The following is a 21,520-nucleotide window of genomic DNA, read 5'->3' on the forward strand; positions in this document are numbered from 1 at the left end:
CTGGGCACGTCGGGGCTCTATCTGGCCCATGACGTTCGGGCTCGCCTGCTGCACCGCGGAGATGATGCACACGGGCGCCTCCTGCTAGGGTGCCGCTGCCGCAAGTGCGGGATGGGGGGGGGAGGGCACCGCTGCCACCGCTCATGGGGGGAGGGCTCTGCCGCCGCTGCTCGGTGGAAGGTCGTCGCCGCCGCCATCACTATGAGAGAGAAAGAGGGGATCAGGGCCGCGGAAAATTAGGGGGTAAAGTTTTGGCTCCCGAGTATATATTTAGGTTGGGATCAATTCGATTGGACGGCTCCGGCTTCTCCCGCTTCTTGCCACCGCACTATTGGGCCGCGCGTAAAAGAAGGCCGCAAGTTTGGGCTGGACTCTAAACTCTTCTTATTTTTTTTATTTCAGATTTCAACTCTTTTTCTAAATTGTATTACTATATGCACTCTAGCCTCTTTTGGAGAATATTCTAGACTCCCCATCGAATATTATTTATTTTATAATTTATGTTATTTATAAATTTTATTTCTATATATACTCTAAACTCATATTTCAATATTCTTTATTTTATTAATTCCTAAATTTGTTTCTTTTTCTAGATTGTATTCAACAAAAAGTTTAAAAAATAGGAATACTTTGTATTAAGTTGTATTATTTATATAGACAGATTAATCTATCATGTTTAGGTAATTTTTTCCTTGTAAAAGATTTGTTTTATGCAGGTGTCTGATCGTGATCTTTTTTTAAGAAAAAAAAATGAAAGAGTCCTTATCTACAATGAGTATTTCTAGATCATAAGTGGATCATTATCATAACATTACTTTTCCCGTTGCAAATGTTATCAAAATGCCATCTCATCTTATTGTGGACCTTTTCCTTTTAAACTTAATGTTTAATTCGGAGATTGTTGTTTTAATTTGTCAATATTTTTCTGACCAGTGTTGAAATTATTTGTTATTGTTTATCACATCATCCCGTGTGTACATATATAGTATGAATTTTCCATCCCATTGCAATGTAAATCTAAGATTAACGCCTAAATCCTATGCTAATTCATCAAATTGGATTTGGTTCTACTGACTTGGTAATATATCAAATTAGACTTGATTTTTACCGATTTAAGATTCTCGAGGTGTCACACTATCAAACGGCAGTTTTTTCCGTTGCAACGCACCGGTACTGTTGCTAGTTTATATATACAATATAACAAAAATAAGCTGGCTCCTTTAATTCCATCAACACCTTATCGCGATATCCGTAGCCTAGCCGTACGTATCTGCAGCTAATTCAGACCACATCATGGCGCGCCAGTTAGCAGCGAAGGCTATTCGCCGTCTTCTCCTGGTGTCAATCCATGTTCTTGGCGCCGTTGCCTTCGCCGGCGCCGGCGCCGGCCGTCGTTCCGCCGTCCGGCCGAGCGAGATTACACAGCAGGTGCCGGCGGTGTTCGTGTTCGGCGGCTCGACGATGGACGTCGGCAACAACAACTATTTGTCCGGGGAAAACGTCCCGAGAGCTAACAAGCCCTACTATGGCGTTGATTACCCAACCTCCAGGCCAACCGGGCGATTCAGCAACGGCTACAACGTCGCCGACTTCATAGGTAGGTAGGTGGTCCTATTTGGTTCATTGCCAAAATTAAAAAAAAACTTTATTATTTGTTGGTAATGCCAAAAAAAACTTTATTATTTGTTGGTAATGCCAAAGATTATTAATGTCAAGTTTTTGACAAGGTCAAGGAGGGTGAAACCGTGTAGTTTGGTTTTGTTTTCTTACAAAAGCATAGAATTATCAAATTTTGAAATTTGATAAGGTCTGTTTTGGCAAGAAACATGCCGTTGTGGACCGCAATAATAATTTTTGTTCCTAATGTTTTCTAGTTAAACATTTGAAGAGACCCAATAAAAATATAATGGAGTGATTGTATTTTTTAAGCATACTTATACGCGTATCATAATGAAACTTCATACCTCCAAAGTTTGAGTTGAAACAAAGGTTTTCGTGATAACAGGGACTGTATACCTGCTTGCGTATATCTCAAGGTTATTTCTTAATTAATATTCAACCTTGATTTCTAAATTTGAAATGAATTTGTGCAGCAAAGGCTCTGGGATTCAATGAGAGCCCTCCTGCTTACCTGTCGCTTGCACCTGCACGTAGCAACTCTCTGGTAGTGGCCGCTGTCAGTAGAGGAGTGAGCTACGCTTCTGCTGGAGCTGGCATCCTGGACTCCACCGTAAGCACACTATTTGTCTAATTAATCATCAAAAAAATTATAATTAGTCCAAACACATTTATAAGCTACGTACTGAACATCTTATTGGTCGAGCTATGGCTTACAAAATATAATTTTATATTAAAACATTTATACTTTCTCAGCGATCGAAAATCAAGGTAGAAAAAAGAAAAATGATGAGAAAACCAGTGAATTAATTCTATTTTCTGTAGCAATAAACCGGAAAACTGCCAATGAAAAACTAATTAATTCCTCCTGAATGCCCATAGCACTATTGCACTAATGCACTTGCACTAAGTATGTACAGTATGCGGGAGAAAATATTCCATTATCGAAGCAGGTGCGGTATTTCGAGAGCACCATGGCTCACGTTGAGGCTAGGCATGGGAGTCGAGCAACCAGCAAGTTTCTGTCCAGGTCCCTGTTCCTCTTCGGCATCGGCAGCAACGACCTGTTCGCGTACGCAGAGGCCAGTCTGGGATCAACGATGTGGCCACGCTCTACGCCAGCCTCATCTCCAATTACTCGGCTGCCATCACGGTGCCACACTAACTACATGCTACTTTCTCTGTTTCACAATGCGAGACTTTCTAACATTATTCACATTTATTTAGATATTGATGAATCTAGACATATATATGTGTTTAGATTTATTAACATTTATATGTATGTGGACGATGCTAAAAAGTCTTACATTGTGTAACAGAGGGAGTATTTATTATTTTTAACAAAAAAAAAAGAAAAAAACTGTTCACCATCGATCTCTACGGGTGTGGTTGGTTATTCTTTACCTGGGATTAGTTATTGCATAGTTAAAATTGCAAAGGTGTACTTGAAGCAATTTCGGCGATAATATGTTCGAATCATCTCTCTAAAATTAGGACCATATTTGCAACTCTGCTCACACAATTGGTTCTATGCACATTAGGATCTGTACAAGGGTGGTGCTAGGAAGTTTGCAATAATCAATGTGGGGCCACTAGGATGCGTGCCGGTGGTGCGACTGCTGAGTGGCACCGGCGGTTGCGACGACGATCTGAACCAGCTGGCCATAGGCCTCGATGATGCCATCAAGCCGATGCTGACCGGACTCACCTCCAGGCTGCATGGCCTAGTGTACTCCCTTGGCAACTTTTACGACCAAGCAATGGATAACTTCGCACATCCAAAGGCATTCGGTAAATCCTTCATTTTACAACATATTGTGGTGATTTAGTTAATTTAGGGCGCTGTTATATAACGGTATACCATCTTGATAGGATGACACTGGATAGTATCGAATTTTGATACCTATTGGTACAACTAATACTTTTCTATATCAGATATGGTACCCGCCATTATCGGCTGATACCCATCCAAGATACCCGTGGTACCAGATCAATATCCCATCGATAACAAGCTGATTCCCTGCGGAAACCAAAATCATCATCTTCAGCAAGCTCCGAAAGCACCGGTCGTTGAGCAAGTACTCCAGGTGAAGGAGGTGCTTTGAGGTCACGTCACACTGGTGTCGCCTATCCGAAGTTGCACTGCCTGCCTGAGTCTATGCCAACGCCCGTGCGTAAGGTCCAACAAAGTGATACCGGAGATGACACCTTGCTGCTGCTACCGACATCCTCCTCGCCACCAAAGCCACCCCTTAGTGCCACCGACTTCCGGCGCATACACAACAAGACCTTGCCACCGGTGGACTTGCAAGCATGATAACAGACTTGTGAAGGCTGGTAATCTGCTTGGTATAGGCGGTGATGACTTGGCTCGATTTGGGAGAAAACAAATCAAGGAGGAAGGCGGGGAGCTCTCGCAGCGGACGGTGGTGCCAGCACAGGCTCGCGCATGTGTTTGATGGTATTTTGGCGATTATATGTGTACACAAGACTTACTCATGATGGACAAAGCAAACAAGCAGTTTGTAAGTTGGCTAGTTTATCATTTCTACACAATGCTCGGCCATGTATATACACGCAAATACATGCATGCACAGGCAGCTGGGAATATATATACTTGGATTAGTATATGTGCATGTATAATTAACCAATAACTAGCCGTGTGAAGATTGGCTGGTGAGGCAATCACGTGCATGCATGCATGTACTACAGTAGACGGTCGTATGTGTGTGCATGCCTGAGTGATTAAGCAACCTATGCATATCCGAGTGATTAATCATGGGCTCGGCCTATGGCCAAAGACGGTAGCTGCCTACGCGCCAAGATTTCAGAAGTTAATACGCGGAAGAGATAAAACTAGATGAATTAAGAGATAACCAACAAACCAATTGATTTTATCTCTATAACAAACTTGATCTAGTTAGTTACTTCGCGCGAGCGCTGGTGAGGCGCTTATCACCGGACTGTGGCCCAGCAGCAGAGAAACAAAGCGAATTACAAATCAGATATTTGACGCCAGGAGAAGCTAAGAGATAAAATCAAAGAAGGATATGAACAAATAACAAACTGATCGATCAAGCCTTATCTGCAACGAACTTGACGCGGAGGAAACGGCGCGCGGACGCGGCGAGCACCGACCTCAGACCCCTATATAAGGCGTCGACCCCTTGGCAGCCAGGGGCATTCACGAACTCATCCACACATTCATTCACCAACGCATCTAGCATCCACAAGCCACCCATCATCAACGCATCTACCCATCCAGCATCAACACATCCATCCATCAACTCTCATCGGCGATCCATCCATCGACGACACGCACCGGCGGCGGCGAGCGACTTCGGCCGGAGTCCCGGCGTCTGGCAGGAGAGGGCGCGCGCGGTGATCCGATCATCAGCAAGCGCAAGAGAGGAGCTTGATGGCTAGTCCAGGTAAATGCTAGCAAGATTGTTTCGTTTTCTTTCATCTACATCACGCACACATCCATGCATAGGGATCCATCTGCACGCATCGTCGTCGCCGGGGAAGTCGCGGTGGCCGATTCATCTACGCGTCACAGAAGTCTCATCGATGCCAGTGTCTGTTCAAGCCGACGCAGTGCTACTTGTCCCTGGACTCGACGCTGCTAATTCAAGCCGCTGGTGATGCATCTACCCGAAGCTGCGACCTCGCCGAGATACCAGACATCCTTGATTTGCAAGCTTCACCGCACTGGAGCGGGCTAACCATGGAGGAGGTCGTCGGGAAGCCGCACTGCCGGAGCGCGCCGAGGATCGCCGGAGCTGCCGCCGACTGCCAAGACTTCTATCAGTTCTCGTGCCGGAGGTCAAGCATCACGCATGGCGTCAAAACCAGCGGATGACGATGGAGGCAAGTATGGCTGTAGTACAGAGGAAGGATGACGGGAGGACAGCGAGCCAGTGTTGTTGGATGGCAACAAGCTAGCTAATGCATGTTGATTAAGTTAATTATTGTGGCAACGTGGCCAACCAATCGGAGGACGACATGTCATCGCTGCTACAGTGCCATGCACAAACCAATGCGTGGGCTGAAGAAGTCCTGTTGGTTTTTCTTATTTGTCCCAAATGAGATGCCGAGCTTTGATTAAATCCGGCCGCCGTCTACATCAACCATCTTCAATAATTCCTCCCTGGTTCTTCTCTAATCTAATCTCGACGCAACTGGTGTGACGTCAAGTCGTTCAAGCTACGCAACTCCATGCATGTCTTCACCAACAATCTATGTCGACACGTTGTTCAAGACCGACGAGGCTAGACGACGGAGGGTGGGCGACCAACACCGGCGCACGGACCGACGAGGCCATGGATCGCTGCCGGCGCTCACACACACACATACACATCTACATCATCATCACAACCATGCATAGAGAACGCGAAGCGAAGACGACGAGACGACTACAAGCAGCTTAATCGGAGGTTCTCTTGCAGACCTAGACCTGCGGAGGTAATTAACTGGGAGCTTCCTGAGGCCCCAGGAATCAAGAGACCACATCGCACAAGTCAGATATGTCCAATGACAGATTATGGAGCGTGCATACATATATATTACATTGGGAATTTGTATTTATGATCTTTTAAGATTAATAAAGAGCATGTTCCCTATGTTTTGTTTACATTGTGTATTTAGGTACACTGGCACGCCCGCACATATATGTATCTCTAAACAAATGAGATCTCAGATGTTATTTTCCACCCTAAACAAATTGGCACGCCCAGTGGGACCTGGTTCTCCTCCCATCTTCGCTATGCTGTGGTCGTCAAGCTCGTCTTCGCCGTTCATCCAACCAACACCAACATGCTACATGATGATCTTCAACGTGGAGTGTACCTGACCAAGGCTCCTTCTTGCAGGGGGACTTTCCATCATCGAGAACACCCCGACGCCCTTTGTGATTCAGTTTGGATCACTACCACCGGTGACATTCTTCGAGTATGGCTCCAAGGTCTACATGCAACAAGCTCAAGATGTGACCCAATTCCAGGAGGCCCAGTCTAAGAAGCAACGCAAGCGTGCTTCTGCCAAGGCGAAGAAGGAGCGGCGAACCCTCATGCTTGAAGCCCGGACCCTCTTGAAGGAGTCCGTTGTAGCTGAGATTAAGGGAGACATCCAAGCTGCACAGAAGTTGCGTGTCAAAGCTTCCAATAGGCGCTCAAGTACTGCATCCCTGCGTGCCCCTGATCTAGCCGCTACTCCAAAGCTGCCTACCCCAGCTGTGCAACACACAGAGGTGGAGCTGCTTGAGGCTCTAGAAGCTGTCTCCGACAATCTTCGTCGACACATTTCGCATGCTCGACGGGCAAACAGTCCTCATCCCCTGCGCAACTACAGGAGGAAGTATCGCAAGGTGCAGCGTCTACACCAACTCGTTAGCTCACGCATCGCCCAGAGCTCCGTCCCAGAGGAAGACTGGTCTCTTGACACATCTGTCCTCAACCAATGAGCTTTCCACCCCGTCGCCCACAAATGAAGTTGTCACCGCATACTCACCCAACTTCAAGAAGATGGCTAGACCCAAGTCGGCGACGTCCTCCACCTCAATTTGTCCCCTTCTCGGAGGGAGACGAGTCTTTTCCCCGCCGGGGTCGTGAGCTACCTACTTTGGCGCAATTTCTGCCCAAGGGTTGGGAGCAATCCTCAATAAGCACAAGGGAGGCTAAGGAGGTGGACAATTCTACCCCGACTCCAAACATTGCTCCATGCAATGTCATCCTCACCTACAATGACTCCACGAGTACCGGTTCCGATGAAACGTTTACGGGAAGGGAGCGAGAAATATTCCATGCTGATTTGGATCCAGAGAAGACGAAGGTAGAAGAGTTCAACATAAGCCTGCGAGGGGGGAAGACCTTGCCGGATCCACACAAGTCCAAAGTTCCAAATGTAGACAAGCCTGCCAAGGAGGCCTCTCCTCCTGGAGAAGCTCCAGAAGCTCCAGAAACAAAAACTAGAAGCAAAGAGAAGCCTGCTGTCGACTACAACGTTCTTGCGCATCTCAAACGGATCCCAGCACTATTGAGTGTCTATGATGCTCTTATGATGGTGCCTGATCTGCGCGAAGCTCTTATAAAGGCGTTGCAGGCTTGGAAGTTTACGAAGTTGATATGGCTAAGCATCGACTCTACGACAACCCCTTGTTTGTGAATGAGATTACCTTCGCTGATGAAGATAACATCATCGAAGGGGGCGATCATAATCGTCCCCTCTACATTGAAGGAAACATTGGTTCTGCTCATCTTCGATGGATTCTCATTGACCCAGGATATGCTGTGAACATTCTACCCGTTCGAAGTCTAACTCGAGCAGGTTTCACAACAAAAGACTTGGAGCCAACAGACGTGGTGATCTGTGGCTTTGACAACCAGGGCAAGCCAACATTAGGCGCCATTACTATCAAGATCCAAATGTCTACATTCAGCTTCAAGGTGCGGTTCTTTGTTATTGAAGCCAACACATCATACTCTGCTCTCTTGGGACGACCGTGGATTCACAAGTACCGTGTCGTGCCGTCTACTCTCCATCAATGCCTAAAATTCCTTAACGGCAATGGAGTGCAACAGCGCATCATTGGCAACTTCTCACCATACACTATTCAAGAATCATACCATGCCAACGCCAAGTATTACTTCCCTGTTGAAGAAAACAAGCAACAACTTGGGCGGACAGCACCGGCAGCAGACATCATTATTGAACCCGGCACCGAGACAACCCCTGAGGTGAGACGCCTCATTATGCCATGCTCCCCAATCATTAGCGAATCTTCGTCAAGGAATCGCAAGAATAGTAGGCGGGGAAATTCTTCTTTAGCAACCAACCTCAGCACCAAGCTTCCATCTCCCGCTGAAACCAGCACGTCTGCCCCATCTACTACACCAATATTGCTCAAAGCAAGACGCTCTACCTCAACACCGATCACCTTGGGGGCAACCTCTTGAGGAAGCGAGAAACCGCCCAAAAGCAACGGCGATGTGCCAACTACCATCACCTTACAGGCAAGACGGAGTCCAAGCAAGGAAGCCGCGCTTGCACAACAGGGAGTGGTCAAGAAGAGAGTTGCAGAGATAGAGGAGGTAAAAGCGGGTGCTCAGTGCATGCAGCCCCCAGCCCTCTACACTTCAGTTTCTACCCCGTTAGAGGTATGGGCAATTCCAGATCCATCTTCTTCTACATCCCGGACCATTCTCTACAAGATCCCACAGGTACAAGAGTGTGATTCTGTAATCGAATTCCCTAAGCCTCATTCTGATACAGAAGAAGCGTGCACGACCATGAAGGCTGAGCCTAGAATGGCTCGCCTATTAGAGAAGGCGGGCATCAACCTACAGCGAAACAACAGGTTGCCACCACCTCCAGCAGTATGCGAGGACTGGTGGGCACAAGCGGAAGAGTTTATCAAGAGGAGATGTAAAGAACAACCAAAGTACGGTCTCGGCTATATCAACGTAGATGAACCCGATGATGAAGATGAAGTATTTGAAGATGATATATTTCATTGCTGCACCATAAGTACCACTACAATAGGTGATGCTTTACTCCAACAACACCCCTTTGAGGTTGCAGCTGTTGGGGTAGAAGAGGAGCTCGATGTTGCAGGGGCCAACCAACCATTGACGAGTTGGTGGAGATGAATTTAGGAACTAAGGATGATCCACGCCCTATTTTCGTTAGTGGCATGCTAACGAAAGAAGAGCGAGAAGACTATCGAAGCTTCTTGATGGAATCCCGAGATTGCTTCGCTTGGACATACAAGGAGATGCCAGGACGTGACCCTCGTGTCGCCACCCATAAGCTGGCGATTGATCCCCAATTTCGGCCAGTAAAGCAACCACCAAGGCGCTTAAGGCCAGAGTTCCAAGACCAAGTCATCGCCGAAGTCGATCGACTCATCAACGTGGGTTTTATCAAGGAGATACAATATCCTCGGTGGTTAGCCAACATCGTCCCTGTGGAAAAGAAGAATGGACAAGTTCGAGTCTGCGTAGACTTTCGCGACTTGAATCGTGCTTGTCCTAAAGACGACTTTCCCCTACCAATCACGGAGATGGTGGTTGATTCAACAACGGGTTATGGCGCACTGTCCTTCATGGACGGCTCATCAGGTTATAACCAGATCAAGATGGATCCCCTTGATGCCTTCGACACGGCGTTTAGAACCCTAAAGGGAACTTCTACTACACTGTCATGCCATTCGGGTTGAAGAACGCCGGTGCCACATACCAGCATGCCATGCAGTTCGTCCTCGACGATTTAATCCATCATTTAGTGGAATGTTATGTCGATGACATGGTAGTCAAGACCAAAGATCGCGAACATCATCAAAAAGACCTTCGCATTGTCTTTGAGTGACTACGTCGACACCAACTTAAGATGAACTCTCTCAAGTGCGCCTTTGCCGTCCAATCCGGTGTCTTCCTCGGCTTCGTCGTCCGTCATCGAGAGATCGAGATCGAGCCAAAGAAGGTCAAGGCGATACTTAACATGCCGCCCCCTCGAGAACTCAAGGATTTGAGGAAACTACAAGGGAAGCTGGCGTACATCCGATGCTTCATTTCCAACCTCTCGGGCCGGATCCAACCCTTCTCAAAGCTCATGAAGAAGGGCACACCCTTTGTGTGGGATGAAGAATGCCAAAATGGCTTCGATAATATCAAGAGGTACTTGCTTAATCCTCCAGTACTGGCAGCTCCTGTTAAAGGGCGCCCCCTTATTCTCTACATTGCAACGCAGCCTGCCTCGATAGGCGCTCTCCTCGCTCAACATAATGATGAAGGGAAGGAGGTGGCTTGCTACTATTTAAGTCGCACCATGGTCGGTGCTGAACAAAACTACTCCCCAATTGAGAAGTTATGTTTAGCCCTCATATTTGCATTGAAGAAACTAAGGCACTACATGTTGGCGCACCAGATCCAGCTCATTGCAAGGGCGGACCCTATAAGGTATGTGCTAAGTCAGCCTGTGCTCACTGGGCGACTAAGTAAATGGGCCCTGTTCATGATGGAATATGATATCACTTTTGTGCCGCAGAAAGCAATTAAGGGCCAAGCCTTGGCAGAATTTCTTGCTGCACATCCAGTGCCAGATGACTCCCCACTCATCACCAATCTACCGGATGAAGAGATTTTCACCGCAGAGCTTCAGGAACAGTGGGAGCTTTACTTCGACGGAGCCTCACGTAAGGACGTCAACCCCGACGGCACCCCTCGACGGAGAGCCGGGGCGGGATTGGTGTTCAAAACTCCACAAAGAGGTGTGATCTACCACTCGTTCTCTCTTCTCAAGGAGGAGTGTTCTAACAACGAGGCGGAATATGAGGCTCTCATCTTTGGTCTTCTCTTGGCGCTCTCTATGGAGGTACGTTCCTTAAGAGCCCATGGGGATTCTCAGCTCATTATTAGACAAATCAACAGTATTTATGAGGTTCGTAAACCAGAACTGGTGCCATATTACACAGTGGCCCGGAGGCTTATGGACAAGTTTGAACACATCGAGGTCATCCATGTGCCACGAAGCAAAAATGCGCCAGCTGACGCTCTGGCAAAACTGGCTACAGCGTTGGTCTTTCAAGGAGACAATCCTGCGCAAGTTGTTGTTGAAGAAAGGTGGCTCCTTCCCAGCTGTCCTAGAGCTCATCCCCAAAGAAGTCAACATCATCACGACTAATTCTGCTAAAGAGGAAGACTGGCGTCAACCCTTCCTCGATTACTTCAAGCACCGCTCTCTACCTGAAGATCCTGTCGAGAGACGCCAACTACAGTGACGACTTCCCTCATACATCTACAAGGCCGGTGTCCTCTACAAGCGGTCTTATGGGCAAGAGGTCTTACTTCGGTGCGTTGATCGTAGTGAAGCCAATCAAGTTCTTCAAGAAGTCCACCATGGAGTATGTGGTGGGCATCAAAGCGGACCAAAAATGTACCATAGCATCCGACTAGCAGGGTACTATTGGCCAGGCATTATGGCAGATTGCCTGAAGACAGCGAAAACCTGTCATGGCTGCCAGATCCATGACAATTTCAAGCACCAACCGCCGGCTCCGCTTCACCCGACGGTTCCTTCTTGGCCGTTCGATGCCTAGGGAATTGACGTCATCGGCCTCATCGATCCACCTTCTTCAAGGGGGCATCGCTTCATCCTCGCTGCAACAGACTACTTCTCCAAGTGGGCGGAAGCTGTGCCTCTGCGTGAAGTGAAGAGCAGTGAAGTCATCAACTTCCTCGAACGACACATCATCTACCGCTTCGGGGTACCACATCACATTACCTCCGACAACGCCAAAGCCTTTAAGTCCCAGAAGATCTATAGGTTCATGGAGAAATACAAGATCAAATGGAACTACTCCACCGGTTATTACCCTCAAGCCAATGGGATGGCCGAAGCCTTCAACAAGACCCTCGGCAAGATCTTAAAGAAGACGGTAGACAAGCATCGAAGGGATTGGCATGATCGTCTTTATGAAGCACTATGGGCGTACCGAGTCACAGTTCGTACCCCGACACAAGCCACCCCATACTCTCTCGTCTATGGGAGTGAAGCTGTGTTGCCATTGGAGATTCAGCTACCATCTCTACGAGTAGCAATCCACGATGAACTTACTAAAGACGAACATATTCGCCTCCGATTTCAGGAGCTTGATGCCGTGGAGGAAGAGCGCCTAGGCGCCCTTCAAAATTTAGAGTTGTATCGCCAAAACATGGTGAGAGCCTATGATAAGCTCGTCAAGCAACGAGTCTTCAGGAAGGGCGATCTCGTACTCGTTCTACGACGTCCCATCGTCGTTACACACAAGACAAAGGGAAAGTTCGAACCAAAATGGGAGGGGCCATACGTCATCGAGCAAGCATATGACGGAGGTGCTTACCAGCTGATTGATCATCAAGGATCACGACCAATGCCGCCAATCAACGGGAGGTTCTTAAAAAAATATTTTCTATAAAACCCTGCGCCTCTTGTTTTCTTGTTTTCTTTAAAAAAAACTGTGAGCTTGCCAACGTGCATTGACCATTGCATTGTCTAGTGCTCCACGTTTTGTTTTACAAAATGGACGCCACATCCCACAAAAAAAAATCAAAATGGCTTTCCACATATCACACTGAGCTGGTAGAAGAAGACAAGGCAACCTTAGAACACCTCTACAGGATTCAATGGATGACCATGACAGACTGTGCTTACAACTAAACATCCTTCACGCCAACACACAAGTACTACGGGTGCATATTTCCGAGGAATAGCAAAAAGACTTGATTGGGTTACTTCCTAGTAACAAGGTCCCTACGCCTTCGTGTCCTTCGGTGTGCTTCAGACCTATGGAGATACCAAGCCCTAGGGAAGACTATAGGAGAAGAGTAAGAAAGGGCTACCTACCTCAACACAAGTTGTGGTTCAGTGTGCAGCCACTTGCCATCCCTGTGAGGCATGTCAACAAGGGACTTTACAAAAGAAATGGGCCTGCGAGGATTACATAGCCCACAAAGGGGAATGGTTGTCCTCCAAGTTCTAAGGATGCCAAGATCCCAGATCAATCTCAACAAAGTCGTGATGATCTCAACTCAAGAAAACAATCCAATATCAATCTCAATGAAGGCGTGGTGTCATGAAGCCGCGAAGCAAAAAAAAAAAAGAAGAAACAAAAAGATCCAAGCAATCAGTGATCTCCACTACATTCTGTCAGAAGTAGGAGGATAGCCATTCACCATCCTCGGCAAAAGGAAAAGGCCACTCTCACAGCCGTTCCCCTATAACCCTATCTTAATTCAGCCATACCTAATTCTCCCGGTTCGATGAAGCACAATACCGGGGGCATGGGACTCGTGGTGGTACCTAGTGAACTGAAAGGCTAGAGCATGGATTTTCGCTGCCTTCTGAAAGTATCACCATGTATGCTACTCCTATACACAAGCACACCAGGAAGTTAGGTTGACAGGGAGAAATCGTCATGGTCATTCGGCGATTCCCGCGACACGTTCTTCGGCAATCTTATCTAACGCTACCACATAGCCAGTGTTCAGTGGGAAAGCCAACATTTTAAAAGAAAAATCAACAAAATCATTTTCTTGCTGGGTTTCTTTCTATCAACTCACCTGGTTTGCTCGACTCTAGCAACCATACTCTAGTTTTTTTTTCTCTTTTCCTCTCTCGTTTTCCTTTTCGTGATGCAGGGTTTTCGCTTCACGTCATTTGGAGGCAACATAACACTCTGAAGTCGCCATTGGGCTATACACCTTTCAACCTGACGGGTCGGCATCACAACAGTCAAGTGGTCGCGTCCGGATTGATAAGATGTTTCTTTCTTGGGAGCGGGGCGGCGCACCAACGCGGTCAGCACCAAGCCGTGAAACCCTTCATGCTGATGAGGCAGGCACCGCGATATATCAACGGTCTCAATCGGTCTGATAAAATGTCTTCAATTGTGGCATGGGTCTTTGTCGCTGCGAGTAGGAGAAAATTTCAAGTTATTTTGTTGGCTGGCACCTATACTTGGTCCCGACAAAATTCCTTTAATTATTATTTGAAGGCATGGATCTTCGCCTCGAGACCTCAGGAGGACAGCTTATACCTGAAGTCATTTTTATTCTTCACCTATTCTCAAAGCGCCAGACTTTCTGAACGGTGCTACTACCCCACATGGGTTGATCTATTATATAAAGCAACTTGTACAGAAGGCAAACCAGGAATTGATGGAAGAGATCATGCATGCAGCTGCGTGAGTACAGAATTTGTGCATGACACTGTAGCATGGTGATGATGTGTCGTCCTCTGATTGCTCGGCCACATTGCCACAAGATGGGTTTGTTAAAAAGGAATTAACTTAACAATGCAAACTGCTGGCTGGCCTTGGCTCAATATGTTGCCGCCGTGATAATCAACAGAAGTTCATATGTATTCATGCACTTATAAATTACAGCCATATATTCCCATATATCGGGTTCTATATGCGACGGTGGCCGCATGCGCGCAGTGCCGAGTATTCGGATACAGAAGGGATAATACATATTAGCAAGTTGAAAAAAAAACGAAGAGGACAAAACACAAGCACTCCATATATATCGATGAAGACAATATGATAGACTCAAATAATAAAACAAGTACTCCTAATTAATGGGTGCATGATAATGCCCCAACTTTATTCAAAGATTAAAAACTAGCTAGCTGATTATCTAAATTAAGAGCGCTTCTAATGTGCTTTACATGACTCGAAAAAAAAATCCTAATTAAGGTAAACCAAGGAGAAGCATATGGAGGCTATTCTAATTCTTTGACGTACTACCCCAAGGCGCCGATTCTCTACGATATGATAGAATGGCGGCCACCTCTGGCGGCGCGGCCACTGCAAGGCGTTTCCTCTCTTCAGCAAGATGCCCCAAATAGACCTTCGCCTCGTCACGACGCTTTATCAGCTGCATGACGCCGTCGATGGTACTATCATAAACTTGCAGGTTCTTGGCGGCTGCCTCCTCTGATTCCAAACACTGGTGCTCCTTCTCCCTCGCATCTTTGGCTTTCAGCTCGTGTTCCTCCGCCTCTTTCTTCCAGGTAGCCCCTGCTTGCTTGGACTTCAGAAGATCCGCGGCCATGTCTTCATGGCCACTCTTGAGGAGGTCAAGGTCTGGTAGCACGTCTGAACACACACTCTCTAGCTTTGCTAAGGAAGAGCGTGCCTCGCCTTCATGAGCAGCTAAAGTTCTCCCTTCAAAGGTTACCGGGAGCTCTCCCTTAAGACGTTGCACAAGTGCCCCCAAGTAAGACATCAACTTCTCCAAGTCTGCGGGGCGTCCAAGCTCGTAACTATTTTCCCATGCAGCGGTGGCAGCACCAATGTACTCTATGGTGCCCTCCTTGTTCAGGGGTTTCTCCATCAAACAATCTTGGGTGCTAAATAGATCCTCCTCCACCATGCGGGCGTTGCGACGTTCAGTGGGCGTGGACTTTGGAAGCTCCAGCATCGGCAATTCGTCAGTCGCCGAACTCATAGAGTTAAGTTGGAGATAGCGACCGCCCGTCCCGAACTTAGCAAGGTAACGGGACGTCTTCTCCATTAACTCGTTCATTTGGCAAGCTGTGTCGGATGGATTGCCTGAAGTTTCTACAATGGGTATAGTACACTTTTCTTAGAAAAAGCAAAGAAAGAAGAAAATACATCAAGAGAAAGCAAAGGAGAATATGACCTCTATTAGGAGTCTAATCATCCTTACCTTCCTGATGCTTTTGAGTCGAGGGTCCCGGAGAAGAGCGGACAGGAGCATTAGCAGCCGGCACAACTGAAGGTACATCGTCAATAGGTACCGGAGCAACATCGGAAGAGGCAATAGCTTTAAGTCCACCCAAAGCAGTTGCCTGCTCTATAGTATCCTGAGTTGCAAGTATGTTCTAAGAGACAGGTTATCAAACCACTATGACATAGAATTTTAAGAGAAAAAAAAAAGAATTAGGGAAACACGAATACCTTGCCAGTGCCATCAGAAGAAGAAGAAGAGGAGGAGGAGTCGCTCAACTGGACAGCATCAAGCTCCGTGTCGGGAACCACAGAGCAGCGGCGGCGGCGACGATCATCGCTTAAAGACTCCGTGGATGACACCCTCTCGTAAACTACGGGGTTTTTTCCTCGCTTCTCACGCATGGTGCGGTCCAGCTCGGGGTGTGGAGAATCTTCAATACGCAGACCCTTTTTAGAAGATTTCGGCAATGGAAGTCTGTCAAGACGAGCAGTTCTCTCCTTCTTATGACGCTAGTCACGCAGGAATTCGATTGACTCGCCGTGGCGTTTGTATCCTCCTCGATCATCTCTACGGACCAGGATCTTCGCGATATGCTGGGAAGGGTCGTCACCCTTGGTCTCCTTCTGTTGCTTGCCACCGGATCCTCCCGGGCGCTTATCTTTGACAATGTGTCTATCTCCTGCCGAGCGCCTGTCCCATGTTACTCGCCTGTCCCCCGTTCTCCGCCCGTCTCGCGGGACACGCTCTCCGCCGCCCCGGTCGCTGGCGCCACGCTTGCCTGCACCCCTGGATGCTCCGTCTTCCCTGGCCATCTCAAGATGGTTGCCTGATGAAAAAGTACAGGATGATCAAGAAGCGTCCTAATTCCGGCGGCTAAAGAATCGACAATGGATATATACCTGCAATGGAGTTAAACACCTGAGGCGCCATATTGCATAATCGATGCACAGGCATGACCAGCAATATATAGGCTTCATCCAAATTACTCGTAACTGCCAAGGATTTGGAGTCCTGGCCGATGACGGTCTAGCTTTGTTTTTCTTTCGCCACACGGCCGGAGATAAGCTTCAGCGTGGGAGTCCTTTCGTCGCATGACTAAACTCTACCGGACATGTATCGCATGAGCCAACACGACACCAAGTTAATTTCGCTCGCTCCACGATCAAAATTTACTTGGTGAGGGGCATCTGTTTGATGGTATTTTGGCGATTATATGTGTACATAAGACTTACTCATGATGGACAAAGCAAACAAGCAGCTTGTAAGTTGGCTAGCTTATCATTTCTACGCAATGCTCAGCCATGTATATACACGCAAATACATGCATGCACAGGCAGCTGGGAATATATATACTTGGATTAGTATATGTGCATGTATAACTAACCAATAACTAGCCGTGTGAAGATTGGCTGGTGAGGCAATCACGTGCATGCATGCATGTACTACAGTAGACGGTCGTATGTGTGTGCATGCCTGGGTGATTAAGCAACCTATGCATATCCGAGTGATTAATCCTGGGCTTGGCCCATGGCCGAAGACGGTAGCTGCCTACGTGCCAAGATTTCAGAAGTTAATATGCGGAAGAGATAAAACCAGATGAATTAAGAGATAACCAACAAACCAATTGATTTTATCTCTATAACAAACTTGATCTAGTTAGTTACTTCGCGCGAGCGCTGGCGAGGCGCTTATCACCGGACTGTGGCCCAGCAGCAGAGAAACAAAGCGAATTACAAATCAGATATTTGATGCCAGGAGAAGCTAAGAGATAAAATCAAAGAAGGATATGAACAAATAACAAACTGATCGATCAGGCCTTATCTGCAACGAACTTGACGCGGAGGAAACGGCGCGCGGACGCGGCGAGCACCGACCTCAGACCCCTATATAAGGCGTCGACCCCTCGGCAGCCAGGGGCATTCACGAACTCATCCACACATTCATTCACCAACGCATCTAGCATCCACAAGCCACCCATCATCAACGCATCTACCCATCCAGCATCAACACATCCATCCATCAACTCTCATCGGCGATCCATCCATCGACGACACGCACCGGCGGCGGCGAGCAACTTCGGCCCTAGTCCCGGCGTCCGGCAGGAGAGGGCGAGCGTGGTGATCCGATCATCAGCAAGCGCAGGAGAGGAGCTTGATGGCTAGTCCAGGTAAAAGCTAGCAAGATTGTTTCGTTTTCTTTCATCTACAGCACGCACACATCCATGCATAGGGATCCATCTGCACGTATCATCATCGCCGGGGAAGTCGCGGTGGCCGATTCATCTACGCGTCACAGAAGCCTCATCGATGCCGGTGTCTGTTCAAGCCGACGCAGTGCTACTTGTCCCTGGACTCGACGCTGCTAATTCAAGCCGCTAGTGATGCATCTACCCGAAGCTGCGACCTCGCCGAGATACCAGACATCCTTGATTTGCAAGCTTCACCGCACTGGAGCGGGCTAACCATGGAGGAGGTCGTCGGGAAGCCGCCCTGCCGAAGCGCGCCGAGGATCGCCGGAGCTACCGCCAACTGCCAAGACTTCTATCAGTTCTCATGCCGGAGGTCAAGCATCACGCATGGCGTCGAAACCAGCGGATGACGATGGAGGCAAGTATGGCTGCAGTACAGAGGAAGGACGACTGGAGGACGGCGAGCCAGTGCTGTCGGATGGCAACAAGCTAGCTAATGCATGTTGATTAAGTTAATTATTGTGGCAACGTGGCCAACCAATCGGAGGACGACATGGCATCGCTGCTACAGTGCCATGCACAAACCAATGCGTGGGCTGAAGAAGTCCTGTTTGTTTTTCTTATTTGTCCCAAATGAGATGCCGAGCTTTGATTAAATCCGGCCGCCGTCTACATCAACCATCTTCAATAATTCCTCCCTAATTCTTCTCTAATCTAATCTCGACGCAACTGCTGTGACGTCAAGTCGTTCAAGCTACGCAACTCCATGCATGTCTTCACCAACAATCTACGTCGACACGTTGTTCAAGACCGACGAGGCTAGACGACGGAGGGTGGGCTTCCAACACTGGCGCACGGACCGACGAGGCCATGGATCGCTGTCGGCGCTCACACACACACACACACACACACACACACACACACATCTACATCATCATCACAACCATGCATGGAGAACGCGAAGCGAAGATGACGAGACGACCACAAGCAGCTTAATCGGAGGTTCTCTTGCAGGCCTAGACCTGCGGAGGTAATTAACTGGGAGCTTCTCGAGGCCCCAGGAATCAGGAGACCACATCGCACAAGTCAGATCTGTCCAATGACAGATTATGGAGCGCGCATACATATATATTACATTGGGAATTTGTATTTATGATCTTTTAAGATTAATAAAGAGCATGTTCCCTATGTTTTGTTTACATTGTGTATTTAGGTACACTGGCACGCCCGCACATATATGTATCTCTAAACAAACGAGATCTCAGATGTTATTTTCCACCCTAAACAGCATGGTGATGGGGACTTTGGGAGTTGCGGCAGATAGTGGCACCGGTGGTGGGGACTTGGGAGCTATATGCCACCTGTTAATATTGTGGGGATGGGATTCCGTCAAATAACATTCGCTTATAATTTATTGGAAACAAGAAGTGATATATCTCCAACCCTCTACCTTCTAAGCAAGTAAAATGACAAACAATTTGTTGAGTTATATAATCACACAAAGGCAGGGGCCAATACACCATAAGCTATGCTGATTTCGTTAAGAACCAATATGTAGCCACTATACAATGTAGTAAGCTTTGCTCTGTTGGCTAGTCAATGTGTTCTTTTTTCATCATAATATTACTTAAGTTGTTCTACCAAACATTGTGTTATCCTGTGTTACATCCTATGGTTATTGAGTTGTTTGAGTTGTATATTAGTACATACCCTGTTTTGTCAGACAATATTTTTATGGCTCCACTATGTCATCCAAGATCTATATGCATAGAGTTTACCTTGTGTCTGTTTTGCTACAGGGTTCACGAACACCGATAGCGCATGCTGTGGGAGCGGAATAATGGGCGCCGAGGATGATTGTTTGCCAAACTCCACACTCTGCACGGACCATGAAGGTTTTCTCTTCTGGGACCGTGTGCATCCCTCCCAGAGGTCCGCACAGCTCACCGCCGCCACCTTCTACGATGGCATGTCCCACTTCACCACTCCGTTCAACTTCAAGCAGCTGGTTGCCAAGAAGATGACAGATTGAAAATCAATATGTAAACTAATCGATAAATTTAGTATGACTACGCGCTACACTTAACGTGGTAAGCACAATTTGGTGCTGAAAGGACCTTGATATTGTCTAGAGAGGGGTTAATAGGCGTTTCAAACTTTACGGAAAAGCATAAGCTGAATTTGTCGAATATTTCCTAATATTTTCAGATATTTACGAAAATCTCAGATTTACAAGCAAATTAACAAGTCGAGCAAAAAAGTGACAGTAACACATTTAGGGAAAGGATTACACAAACAACAACTAAACTACTAGTGGTACCAAGCAGCAGAGCTAGATGAGTGAGAGAGATATCACCGGAGTTCTTGTAAGATGATGCGTTCCCGAAATTCAACTCCTTGAGGGGATTCTACTATATGTTAACAAGCTCACAATGAGCTCGGTTTTTTCCAACCCTATCCCCATAAGGTTCCTCAAATGCACTCCTCCTTCCACTGAGGGTATCTCTTCCCTTCGAAGGTGAGATCCGACCTTCACAAACTCCCTTGGCACACCACAAACAAATTAGGGAAAGGATTGCACAAACAGCATATAACTACTAGCAATACCAAAAAGAAAAGTTAGATGAGTGAGACGATGTGTTCCTTGAGGGGATTCTTCTCTCTGCTGACAGGCTCACAATGAGTCGGATCTTTTCCAACCCTATCTGATGAACCCTGAGCTCCACTTGAGATGCTCATGGCTAGGATTGGCCCAATCTTTCGGTGAGTTGATGATAATTACGATTTGGGAGAAACGTTAACGACCCAACTACAATGGTACAAGACGTTGTTATGTTGCGCCTTAACTCCGTGGGTTGTTAATCTTGTGGGTGCAGATCAACCTTATTCCTATAAGCAAATCGAAGAAACAAGCAAGAATAAGATAAAAGCAATCTAAATTGCAGATAGCAATTGAATACAAATGATAAGTTAGGGTTCTGTAACGAACAACCCGGCGATCTAACCGATCACGGGATTATACGGCCAAGTAACGAAGCTAAACTTTAATCTGAAAAAACCCGAGAAACCCTGAAGGGGCACCTAGCTATTTAAAGAGGTGGGAGGATGACCTAGGAGTCCCTAGGGTCATGCTCCACCTGTTAGGGGTGCACCCCACGTGGGCCCTACTTGGGCCTGGGTCCCAAATGAAGTTACAAGTAGGGGTGGGCGTTCGGTCTGACCAAAATTCGGTCTCGGTCTTCGGTCTTTCGGTCATTTCGGTCTTTGAAAAGTGAGGACCGAATTTCTTCCCAAAAAACTTAGGACCGACAAATTCGGTTTCGGTCTCGGTCTAACCGAATTTTGATAGAGAAGAGACCGGATCGAACGCGACCGCATCAAATCCCCCACCGCAGTCTGGCTGGAGACGGAGGCGACGCGGTGGCAGCATTGAGGCAGAGACGGGCTCGCAGAGGGTGGACCGGCGGAGGCGGCGTGATGTAGG

The 21,520-nt window shown here is 47.4% G+C and overlaps 1 pseudogene; it reads left to right on the forward strand.

Annotated features, from left to right (window-relative positions):
- The first annotated feature begins 1,240 nt into the window (after positions 1-1,240).
- LOC127785702 (GDSL esterase/lipase At4g28780-like) lies at positions 1,241-20,192 on the forward strand (annotated as a pseudogene).
- The last annotated feature ends 1,328 nt before the right edge of the window (positions 20,193-21,520 follow it).

The sequence above is a fragment of the Oryza glaberrima genome, chromosome 10, assembly GCF_000147395.1.
Source record: "Oryza glaberrima chromosome 10, OglaRS2, whole genome shotgun sequence".
In the NCBI taxonomy this organism is placed as follows: Eukaryota; Viridiplantae; Streptophyta; class Magnoliopsida; order Poales; family Poaceae; genus Oryza; species Oryza glaberrima.